Genomic DNA, 8703 nt, shown 5'->3' with positions numbered 1-8703 from the left:
GAAGCTGAGACTCTTGCAGGTGAGGAGATGCTGTTGTCCTCTCTTTGCAGGTTGCTGTCAATTTCTGGAACTTTACTGCTTTACTCACTGTTCAAGACTGTTGTCTTATGGTTATTTCTCTTAACTATATTATTTTTTTTTAATTTTGTTGGTTTTTTTTTTCTCCCTTGGTGGCCTCCCGGGCTCCCTCTCCACTAGCTCACAGGGGAATGAGCAAGAATGGGAACTAGCCAGTGGGATGGGGGATGGGGGGCGCGGGTAACAGGGTGGGGGAGGCCAGGGGGGAAAGCTGCCATTTCAATCCTCATCTACCTCTACGCCTTAGGACTCCTCACCCTCCCCCCCAGCACGACACTCATAAAGCTTATCCCTCTGCTGCTCCTGGATTTCTTTCATCTCATCCGCATACCAGCAGAAGACGCCACCAAACTTGCTCCAGGCCTTGAAGGGCACGGTGATGGCATTGCGGTAGGACGGCTTCACCTCACTTACACGTAGAAAAACTCCGTACTTGTTGCAGCCCACATCGAAGAAGAAACGTTTGGAGTCCACAGTAATAGAGGTGCCCTCCGGGAGTTCCCCGCACAGCCCCCCAACCCCCCCGGGGCTGCCGGCACCGCCTCTTGGGCCTCCGGCCAGCTCGTCTTCCTCGCCTCCCTAGTCGTCGATGAGCTTGGTGAGCATGTCGGAATTCGATGAGACCTTGCGCAGGCAGCACGATGGTCTGGCCGCTCTGGAGGCCACCAGTCCCGGGGCCTGCCCCAAAGCCGCCGCCGCCGCCGCGGTTGAGGGTCTGGCGGATGCGCAGGAAGCGGCCGCGCTGGTTCTCCTTGAGATCCAGGTAGTATTTGCAGTTCTCGCGCACCAGGAACTCGCTCTTTTTTTTTTAATTTAATTTTATTTTATTTGAGAACATATTGTACAGAGGGGTTACAATTACATGGGCAGGATAATGCATACATTTCTTACCAAGCATTGCAGCCTCCTCCTTTGTTTACCCTTCACCTCCCTTCCCAACCTCCCCCGTCCCCCCCACCCAATCCTTCCCCCCACACACACTGACATTGTAAAGCTCGTTTTTGACATGACATTTTGTACTTCTCATGGTTGCAACAGGCCCACCTGAATCCTTAAACGACTTGTTTGTCCCCATCTCCTCCACAACTTATACTGACATCAAATATAGTGAAAGCGGGGGTTACACTGTGGGGGAGGGACATACAAAGCAACAAAGAAATAATCTTATAAATGCGTTAGAAACACATGCATGAAAGAAAAAAAACATTAAAATACATATTTAAGGGTTCGTTTTCCTAACATCACATTATCTGACCTTTTCCGCTTGACTCATAGATGTACTAGATATTGCAAATAAGGGAAACCATGGGACCTATGTTTCTTTGGGCCTGGCTTACTTCACTTAATATAATTTTTTCCAAGCCTTTCCATTTCCTAACAAATGGGGAAATGTCATTCTTTCTGATGGAGGCATAGAATTCCATTGTGTATATATACCACATCTTCTTGATCCATTCATCTACTGAGGGGCATCTGGGTTGGTTCCATATCTTAGCTATGGTAAATAATGCTGCAATAAACATAGTTGTGCTGGTAGCTTTAGTGTGGTCTTGTTTATAAACATTTGGGTAAATGCCCAAAAGTGGGATTGCTGGGTCATAGGGGAGTTCTATGTGAAGTCTTTTGAGGAACCTCCATACTGCTTTCCAAAGTGGTTGAACTGAGGAGTGCCGGGCCCGCCGCCCTCCTCTGTGCCCACTGCCAGCTGCTCAGGACTGCTGGGGCCCAGCTGCCCATAGTGCTCGATGAAGTCGAGCAGCCAGTCGCGGAACTTGGCCGCCACCAAAATGGACAGCGTGAGGCGGATCTTGGAGCCGCCCGCGCCCACCTCGGCGATCTTCAGGAAGCGGCCCTTGGCGTTCTGCTTCACGTCCAGGTAGAAGCGCTTGTTCTGGATGTCCAGCCGCTTCGAGGCCAGCTCCTGCGTCTCCTGCTCGCCGCCACCTTGGGGTGCGGGCTGGAAGCCTCCCTGCCAGCTGCCGCCGCCGCCACTGCTGCCGCGCTCGCTGCCGCTGTCGCTGTCCACCATCTTCTCTGCTGCCGCCTCGCCGCCGCCCGCTGTGCTCGCGCCCCCACCCTCTGCCCTGCGGCTGGCGCTCCTGGGCCCCCCAGCCTTGTCTGCCTGCTCCTCACGCGCTCCCGCCGCTCATCGCCAGCCACCGCTGCCATCCCCATTCCCCAAGGAGAATTCTTGTGTGCTGGGCCAGTGGCTGTTGCTGAGCTGGGGTACTGTACCCAAGTGGGCTTCCAGGTGCTGGCCAATGGTGGCAAGGAGACTGTGGCCTGTCATCATAGGGCACCACCACCATTGGGTGGCCACATTCCAGGCTGCCTTTGCTGACCGTGATGACTGAAAGGCCGCCATACTTGCTGCCAGTGGTGAATAAGCCCATTTTATAGAGAGGAATTACTATTCTTAAGTGCGAAGACTGGCATTGGTTGAAGGTCACTCGGCTGGAATGTATGGATTTGTACTCTGCTCATGCGACTTTAAATTGAGTCTCAGACTTGAGCACCATCCACTGCAGGGCTGGTTGGAGCAACAGCTGGACGGGTTCCTCCCTCAGGATCTCTTACTCTGTGTGTGTCTGTAAAACCCACTCTTACCTTTCACCTTCTACCTTGGGTAGCCTACATCAGGGTCTTTGGTTGAGTGCCAGGCTGTGCCTGCTGCCTGATGCCTGCTTGCAGGTTGGCCTGCTCTGCAGCCAGCAAAAGCTGAAAGTGTTTCATGTACCATGCACACCAGAGACTCTAATGCATCTATGCCAACATCCTGAGGGCCACTGCCCAGCAGAGAGCACAGCTGAGCCTCAGAGACCTAGAAAACCTCTCTTGGAATGCTGGCTCTGTTCCCTCTTCCTTTTTGTCACACTGTCAAAAAACCTATGTGTGCTAGACCAAGAATTGGGTGGCTAGGCCAGTCCCTAATGGGACTTTGTTGCTGTACCCTCATGCACTTCTACCTGCCACATCCTGGGCTCTCAACCCACTGGTATAAGTGCTAGATAATCAGGCCACCACTTCACACTTCAGGACAAAAGAAGCTCACCTGAGGTCTTGGTGCAAAGTCTACATGTCCAGGGCTTGTGTTACTAACCACATCCTCACTAGGGGATCAATAGTGTACTCTCTGGGGCTTCTTCCTCTCTGGGAATGACCAGGCCTTGCTTTATTCACAGGAGTGGCATCTTAGGCAGATCCAGGAGATGCGCAGCATGGATGTGTGCCTGACTTTCATGTAGAGACTTAGATGACTGAGCCAGCCATGGATGGACAGGGAAATGCTTCTGCATCCAAGTTGCCTTGATGAATTCTTACTTAGAAGATGACCTGGCTCTAAGCAGATCTCAAGGGGAAAACAAGAGTAGATGGGCTGGGCCACATCTGTAATTCTAGCACTTAGGTGGAAGAGATAGGTAGAGAGCAGCTGGAGGCCAGACTTTAACTTCATAGTGAGATTGTCTCAAAAGAAAGCCAACGACTGAGGAGGTAGATCAGTGGTTAAAGCAGTTTTCTACTGTGTGAAAGTGTCTGAGTTCAATTCCCAGCATTCTGAGGACAGCATAGACACAAGCTCTGTTTCCTAACCTCCTTTCAGAGGGAAAGGACCTAGCCACTTGATCAAGGTGCTTTACAATGAGAAAAACGCCAATAGTACCTCAGTCCTGCACTGCCATTGAACCTTCCCAATCACTTCTGCTTCCCCACCACTAGGCCAGGGGACCCTTCCCTGTCTGTTCCTTCTCAGAAGGAACACAAGCCATGCTTCTCAGGTAGAACCAGAGTATTTTTGGCAGTCCCTTGGACCTGTTAGTCAGGCCGTGGACCTCAAGGAATCTGCTGTTCAGATGTGGATGTGTAGGGACTGACAAAGCCACAGCTGAGGACAGAGATGGGGCCAGGGTCGCAAGGCTCCTTCCCCATTTGCACTTATCTCTGGATTACACCCAGCCATGTCCTCTGCTGCTCTGATACTGGAGATCGCTAGCACTAGGGGATCACACTGTGCATCTGTGGATTCTGATCTATGCCAAAGCATAGCCATTGGGAGTTGGTAAAGATTGCTGAAGAATGTACTCTGGAGTTGGGGGGGGGGGCTTTCATGATGTGGTGTGTGTTGGCACAGGCAAGGGCAGTTCATAGGGAGTGCTGCCAAATCCCTCTTGAGGACCTCCTGCTTACCTGTGATCCTGCCCATGGTTACAGCTGGACTTGAGGTGGTTAGGTTGTGAGCTGACAGATCAGAAACCTTCTCTAAACAGAGCCCTGACTTACCTGGAGGGACGACTTGGCCTTGTCTGATGGCCTGGTAGCTGCTACCCAGCTCTGGCTATTTTGGCTTAGTGGGTGTGGAGGCCATGGTGCAGGTGAGGAAGGTCCTTTCCTTCTGGCAGCCCAAGGAGGAGATTTGGTTTGTCCCTACCTCTGGGCTTTGCATTTTTGTCTTATAAGCTTAAATGTCTCTGGTCCTGGAGGAGCTCGGAGTCTAGAAGCAGAGAAATGACACAGTAAGTCCTGACAAACTTGCTTGTCACTAGTGGCAAAAGGTAGCCCAAGGTGTAGGCTGTCAGGCATTCTGGACCTCAGACATGCAATTATTCTAGTCCAATGCCATCAAGATCTGCCCTGCAGGCAGAACACTTATGTCATGGGATGATATGATGTAGTAAACGCCAGGTGGGTTTGCCATGGAGATGCTCTCCAGGGTCAGACTCTTGAGTGGGGGTGGGCAACTTCACCTACCCCTACCAAGGGCTGAAGGGCATTCTTTCCACTAGGAAATAGCATTTTGTCATTAGTGGGGAGGGAGTTTGGGGGACAGATTGCGTAAGCAGCGTACAAGCAAGATAGCTGGTAGCGAGTGGTGAAAGCTGCACTGCAGAATGAGGAACAGGAGGCTGTAAACAGTTTACAAGGAGCCTTGAGTAGGTTGAGGTTTAAGTGAGCTCAGTGGGTGAGACCAAAGGCGGAGAGATTAGTGTTCAAGGCTAGGACTGAAAGGGTTTTGGAGAATCGTGAGGGAACTGAGTTTGAGGTAGCAGAGGGAGGATTGGGCTTGGCTGTATGGGGTTGTGGATGCAGGAGCATGAGGGTTGGGACGTGAGGGAGTGGTGGCATTCTGGCCTGTGCACATGGCATAAGTGAAGAGGGAAGGTACAGGGAAAGAACGTCTGAGGGCTCACTGGAGTCTGGGGCTAGGCCCTTGTATTGGGCCACTGAACCAGATGTGCTCGTAGTCTCTGAGTGATGCCTCCACCCTTGGGAAGCAGACATACAGATGAGCCTTTTCCAGGTTGCACCTACATACAATCAAGCATTTGATCTGTGTAGAGATCTGTGGTCCCATTGTGTGTGGTCAGGTTGAATTGGCCCAGGTCACTGGACAGGAATATAGACATCCTTTGCCCATAGGTCAGCTCTGAGGACCAGCAGAGTGGCAGAAGCACAACTGGAAGCTCGGTCCATGGAAAATCTGCACTATCCTTATCCTCCTTTTCCAAAGCCTGAGGTATCAGACCCAGCAGGACAAGGCACTGCTGTCAAGGTACATGGGATATGATCCCTCAGTGGTTACTTTTGAGGGTGTGAAATTGAGGTAAGCTGGGCAGTAATCCTTATCGACCAGACTCAAGTTTTCATTTTAGACACAGTACAGGAGGCATTAGCTAGTGAGTTACTGCTCCCATCGCTCAGCTCCATGGAAGTTTGTACTGACCAGCCCAGTACTGTGAGTCCCATACAGGCCCATCATCCTTCCCCCTCTGGGACAGGTGGGAGGCCTCACAGGGACAGACAGCAAAGGACAGGGTCCTTGCTGTCCCAGAACCTTCACTTGGATTAGCTTGTCACTTGACACTGGGAGGCAATTCTGGCCTCACTGTCATCTCTCATCCCACATGCCCACAAGCATGCCATGCCAACCTACCATCAACAATACAAGTCTTTGGGCTCTGTTCCTGTCAGGGAAGGTGCCAGGCCCATTTGCACCCACGGGGCCACAAACAGCCCCAACAGCAGCCACCCCATTCCCCTCCCTCCCACCCTCATTCTTCTTACTGTCCACATGCTGCCCCGGTCTTTTCAGACTTGTGCACAGGAGATGACCCCAGCTGGCAAACATCAGCTGACCCTCCACCTGCCTCAGTGTGACCACTAGCCACCTGCATTGGTCACTCACTTGGGTGAGTGTCTGTGCACACTTGTTCCCACACAACACACTAACACTGGGTCAGGCTTAGACTCAGTCACACAGAGCTTTCTCTGCAATTACCACAATGCCCTAAGCTCCTTTCTTCCCCAGACATCCTTGAAAATGAGATCACTGAAAAGGGCCCTGTGCCAATGTAATCCTGGCCCTGTCTCCATGCCCACTATCCAACACTCCCCCAGTTTAAACACTCATCACAGGTGAAAGAAGCTCGCTACAGACATGGGAAATGAGGTATCACAAGAGTTGCATCTACCCAACTGCATTTCACTTGGCATGCTTTGGCTGAATTCTGACATGTTCCTTCCTAGCCAGTCCCGGGCCCAATACTGCCTCTCAGCTCTGCTGCCAGGGGCCTAACACCTTTCTCACCTTTTGTAGGCTTTCACACGTGTGTGTGTGTGTGTGTGTGTGTGTGTGTGTGTGTGTTAATCCCATGATCCTCCTCAGTTCCCCTTTCTAAAAGTGGTAGAGTTTTTCTGAGCTCCTGCCAGCAAGCCTCCAGGGGAATGGGTCTTACTTTGCCAAGAGATTCTGCCCATACCTGGAGAGAAACTGGGATGATGGTTCTCATGATTGTGGAGGACATGTACACCATATGGACAGTAACAAAGGGTACTTGTTGCAGATGCCCAGCGGGTATCCACAACCCTTTTGGCCCCATGGAGGCATGGTGCTCCAGCAAACAGGCCCTGTGAGTGACTAGGTGATCCTTGTCCTGCAAGGCTCTCACTGATGTGGCCAGCTGGAGCACACCCAGGTCTCACCCAAGTGGACATGTAGGTCTTTGCAGAACCAGCTTTCACTCCTCTTCATCCCTTCACTGGCCTCTCTGTCATCTCTCCTCTTACAAGCCCCCAGGTGCACCCACTCACTCAACTTCCAGCCATCAACTCTGCAAGTCTGTGGGACTTGAAGCTGCCTGGGAAGGTGCCAGGCCCACAAACTACCATATAACCACAAATAGCCTCAACAGTTACCACACAGCATTCTCCATCCCCTCCCAACCAATGCTTCTTTCTGGCCTTATGTCACTCCCTGTCTTTTCAGACCTAGCAGTTATATAAACACATGCTAGAAAGGGCTGGCTGCATCTGCCTGTATGAGGCTCTCCCATGGAGTTCCTAGTCTCTGTCCTCCCATTTCAGTGGAAACATCTGGAGGTGAGGCTGCAGGTGAAGGCGACTGGCTTGGTGCTGTTCCTTCCAAAGAAGGGATAGTCAGCCTTAGGTACAAACACACAAACACACACACACAGGTGAAAGCCATTCAGGGGCAGAATACTGTGTGTTGTGTATGGCGGAGACACCAGAAGGAGAATGTGTGTGTGTGTGGAGGGAGGCAGCATCGTGGAAGGCCTGATGTGGATCCTTTGGGGACTGATCTCCTGAGCTCTGCCGGCACTGCTGTTAGCACTGGCTTGCGCCATCTTCCAGCTCCACTGACACTAGAGCAACAGCCATCACCACAAATGCACTGACCACAAGCTTCTGCATGCAGGGAATCTTGCCTAAGGGCTCTTCAGACAGCTCCAGAACTAAGCCCCACGTTGCACCAGCCCCCGCCACACACCTGCCTGCCCTCTTACTCATTAATCCTCTGCCTTCTTTCCCTACTGTTTCCTTTGTTTCCACTGTTCTTATTGTTAATTTCAAAAAAAAAAACTGGCACACAATGACATCTCTCTGGTGGAAAAAAATTCCAATCCGTGGCCCCAAATCATTTTCGAGTTGGTGCAGCCCCTGGCACTGTCTACTAGGGAACACAATCCTTGAACAGTTACGCTTCAGAGGACCTCCCCACTCTTTGCCTCCTTGTTTTTGGCAGTCAAGAAGCTATCCAACCTTCCTTATTCTGGATTCCTTACCTTTTTGCTGGTAGCCTGTTATCTGCCCATATTAGTAGGAGTAGTACCTCTGATTTAGGTCACAGGCCTCTATGTCCCAACAGTAAATGGAACTCAGAACCGATCTCACAAGGCATCTTCCTAAGGTGGCAGGGAATTTTGGAGGACAGGAGTGCAAAGGAAAACACGGAGGGAAGGGCATACTCCAGTTGTTGCCCAGTCCAATGCAAGGAGAACTACTTTGGAGGGTACATGTTGGGGAAACATTCCTGGGGCCCAAAGTTCACATAAAGTCCTATCAGCAGTTCTGTCACACGGATTCATGAGGGGGAAAGAGGAAGGGAGAGCCTGTTTGTCTAAAGACGTGGCCAACCCATGTCTTATCTTCTGCTGATGACCTCACATGAACAGTTGGAACTAACACACACAAGCCCTTACAAAACAACTAGCATGTGTGCAAACCAATGCACACAGTCTTCAGATAGCATTTCTGGCCAGCATCCTGGCAGGTAGGTTGGAAGGAGCTGCTGGCTAGCACTGAAGAGAATGTAGAATGGCGTAGGGGGAC

At 51.4% G+C, this 8703-nt stretch overlaps 1 pseudogene; it reads right to left on the bottom strand.

Moving 5' to 3' along the window:
• Window positions 1-297: 297 nt before the first annotated feature.
• LOC122095060 lies at window positions 298-2107 on the bottom strand (annotated as a pseudogene).
• Between the last annotated feature and the right edge of the window lie 6596 nt (window positions 2108-8703).

Source organism: Dipodomys spectabilis, unplaced genomic scaffold (assembly GCF_019054845.1).
Source record: "Dipodomys spectabilis isolate Male_0828 unplaced genomic scaffold, ASM1905484v1 ptg000333l, whole genome shotgun sequence".
NCBI classification, from domain to species: domain Eukaryota; kingdom Metazoa; phylum Chordata; class Mammalia; order Rodentia; family Heteromyidae; genus Dipodomys; species Dipodomys spectabilis.
This window is presented reverse-complemented; position numbering and strand designations above follow the sequence as displayed.